Source organism: Lipotes vexillifer, unplaced genomic scaffold (assembly GCF_000442215.2).
Source record: "Lipotes vexillifer unplaced genomic scaffold, Lipotes_vexillifer_v1.1 scaffold306, whole genome shotgun sequence".
In the NCBI taxonomy this organism is placed as follows: Eukaryota; Metazoa; Chordata; class Mammalia; order Artiodactyla; family Lipotidae; genus Lipotes; species Lipotes vexillifer.
The window spans coordinates 277,131-281,110 of NW_006789814.1; positions in this window are offsets into that span (position 1 = coordinate 277,131).

Sequence of the window (3,980 nt, forward strand, 5' to 3'; positions counted from 1 at the left end):
GTTTGTATTTGCTAATCCCAAACTCCCAATCCTTCCCTCCCACACCCCCCTCTCCCTTGGCAACCACAAGTCTGTTCTCTGTGTTAATTCAGACTATTCTTGCACTTTATATAAACCAAATGCTACAGCACATCCTCTTTTGTGTAAGAATTTTTTTTTCAGTATCACGTTTTTGAAATTCATCCATTGTGTTGCCTGTGTCAGTAGTTGATTCCTTTTTGTTACTGAGTAGGATTCCATTTGTCTATCCATTTACCTTTGGATGGACATTTAAATTGATTGCAGTTTTTGTCTACTATGAATTTTGTCTATTGGGAACATTTGTGTACAAGTCTTTGTGTGGATATGTACACTCATGTCTCTTTAGTAGGGTATTCAGTTGCTGGGTCGTATGGTGTACATTTGTGTAGCCTTAGCAAAGAGTCAGACTGTTTTCCAAAGCGGATGTTCTATGTCACCACCAACAGTAGGTGTGAATCTCGGCTCGTCTTCCTCAGACTTTTCTAATGTTCTCTGAAGCCAGAGAGACCTTGGTTTAGATTCAGGATCAACTTTGTAACCTTGAGACAATTATAAATTTATACCACAGTTTTCCCATCTATAAAATGTGGATAATAACCACCTTTTGCAGTGTTTGTGAAGATAGTAGTGTTTGTGGAGATCAGAGACTCTGTGTATTCAACTGCTATAGTAAACACTCCAATATGGTAACTGCTATTATGATTATTATTATCTTCATATTCTCATCTTATCCAGTTACTTTAAGGCAACGTTTTCCAAGATGTGCAATATGGTGGTACTTGACATTTATTTTACTCTAAGTATTACATAGACGCAGCATTACAAAATACTGAATCACACAGTGAAAATTTATTTCTATTCCAATTTTCTTTAATCCCAATTATATCAAATGAAGAGTCTCAGCATGGTGTTAGTCTGATTTAACACCTCTCCAGCACTTGCTAATCTTCCTTTTTAATAAAGTGAGAACAAGACACAGGCTCTTAGGTTTAGAAGGCAACAGTAGCTAGAAATGATTCGAGGTGGTTTTGTCTTCACTGTTTTTTAATTTTTAGTGTTAGTAGAATGGATGGCAAGTAATACTAGTAGTATTTATGGTAGTGATTTAATCTGTTCACAAATTATTTACATCTAAAAAGCAAGTTGTCTGAAAGAAAAAAAATGTTAAGACAATAATATTATGGGAGGAATCTGGACATGGCCGCAAGAGCTGTCATAAGTTGATCCCCTCCTGTGGGTCCCACACTCAGTTTCATACTAATCTCCCCAACACACACAGACACAGTCATGTGAGTGTGCAAGGGCATGTATTCCTTATCCTTGGAGTCCAGATCATACAAAGAACACAGCATGTCTGGGTCATTGGAGGTGATGTTTTTGGTGGGGCCAGCCAAGCAAGACCAGAGTGGGCACAGCTTCAATCTGTGGGAAAAAGGTCAAAGGGATGCTTGAATAAATTTCCATGTCATATATTATTCAGCCAGAGATATTAGAGACAGTGCTGATAAGATTTTAGAGACAAGTAGCGTTGGGCTCAAATTGTGATTTTTGCAAATTACTGGCTTTGTGACATTGGGAAAATAACCTCTCATGGCCTCAGTTTCCTTATTTGTGAAATTGGGGTTCTAATGCCTCCCTGTCTGAGTTGCTATGGGGATTAAAGGAGTCAACATGTGTGAATAGGTTTAATGAATGCTTTCTATTGTTTTGATGATCCTGGATAGAAGTTCAAGATAGTATAGCATCTTCATTTGCACTATCTCCACTGGGAATCAAGCATGACAAGCTTTTCTTGGCTGATGAGGCTTTGCTGCCTTGAAAGCTTCTTGTATGCCCCATGCTTCCAATATTCTCCCCCCAAGTTTACCATCAAAACTTGTGAGTACTGTGTCCCATCCCCTCAGGCCTCTGCTCTCCTGCTAGAGAGAGTTAGGTCTTAATCCTTGTGAATTGAATAACATATCTGACTACAGAATCTGATCTCGGTGTTTCTGTTTGAGCTCTGCTACATACTTTGTACTCACATCTGTCACAGCTCCCATGGCATTGTGCAGAGAAGTCAGCTAGATGGTAAGCTTCTTGAAGATAGGGACCGTATATGCTGATCTCTGAATCTGGAGCACCTGGCACAATATAGGTGCTCAACAAAGGTGGGATGAATCGAGAGATTGGGATTGACATATACACACTATTGACACTAATGACACTATGTATAAAAATAGATAACTAATGAGAACCTACTGTATAGCACAGGGAACTCTGCTCAGTGCTCTGTGGTCACTAAATGGGAAGGAAATCCAAAAGGAAGGGATATTTCTATACGTATAGCTGATTCACTTTGCTGTACAGTAGAAATTAACACAACATTGTAAAGCAACTATACTCCAATAAAAATTTAAAAAGTATAAAGCCCATGAGAAAGAAAAAACAAACAACGCTGGTTCACTGAGGCCCTGTGGCTTCACTTGTTTTCTTAGTAGAATGTAAGGTCCTGGAAGGCAGGACTGTGTCTGCCTATTCAGTGTTGAATCTCCAGTGCTTGGTAGACTCCAAGAGCCACCGGTTGAATGAAGGAATGAGACAAAAAGGGAGGATGATTTTTCTTTTTGGTGTTTGAGACCAGGATGTGAGCAGATAACTGGACCTACACAAAGGGGGCACCAACTCCTGGCCAGACCTGTGAGCAGCTGGTCCTATCTGCTCCCTTTGTTGGCAAACACTCTGTAAGAGACCGCCCTCCAGTGCACCTGCCTGGATTGATCATCTTCTTTGTGATAACAGGAAGGAAAACCATTATAGCACAAGCGCCTTGTCATTCCACATGCCTCTGCCTGTGATAAATGTTCTCCATTTACAGAGTCGTCGGTGGAAACCTAGAGGGAATGATTGCCATCCAGGCTTAACCTGGAGCAGGTTCATCATTAAACAACTCCCGTAATTTCCACTGCTCAGCATTCATCTTTTCCTCACAGGGCTGGGGAAGAACAGAGTTTCTGAAAGCTGCCACCTAATTGTTCTTTCTTTCATCTGTACGTTGTTGGGAAGAGGTGGACAGGAGGGATCACCATCAAATGGACAGGCCTATTTTTTGAGTTGTTCTGATTTACGTTTTTAACAGAGTGGGTTTGTTGTGTTGAGAAAAGAGGACTGGGGAGCAGGGTAGAATCAGGGATATCAGTTAGGAAGGTTACAGCAACGATTCCCACTGGGAAATGATGGTGGCTTGGCAAGGATGGGACAGTGGATGTGACTCAGGACTGGTGTGTGTGGTTGAGCTAGTGGTGTGTACCCATCTAGGGGACCCATTGCCGTGGCTCTGACGGGAACGGCATCCCTAGAGTTTTGCTGTGCATACCTGTATGGATGCAGTAGTGTTGTAAGAAGTAGGTGTATTCCACGAAGGCAGGGATTTTACTTTGCTCCATGCTCTATCTCTAGTGCTTGCACATGTCTGGCACAGAGTAGGTGCTCATAAAAATGTTTCACATGAATGATATGTTGGCTTCCATCTCCTGCGTTCTTGGAAACATCGCAGCTGCAGGTGACTCAGTGCAGGCTCAAGTGTGTTTTGGCTGATCTTGTAAACGTATGCATTTTTATTTTTTTTGACAGCCACTTTGAGTGCCCTGGTGTGAAAGCCCCTTTGCACTTCAAAGCACTATCATTTTACGTCATCAGGTGCAAACCATCTTTTAACGGCATTATTTGCAGAGAATAGGGAAAAAATAAACTTTATTATATTTTGTCATTCCCCCTTCCCCCAGCGTCATATCTGAGTCACCTCTCACTCGCTGATCTGTACTGGCTGCAATTAAAATTAAATCGCCTTTGAGACCAGAAAAGTCTCATCTTTATTTACAGCACCTGCAAATCATGCCGCTCCTCCTAATTTTAACAGCTTCTTCAGTGGCAAAAATCTCTTTTCTGAAGGAGCAGGTGGAGAAGTGATAAAGAATAGT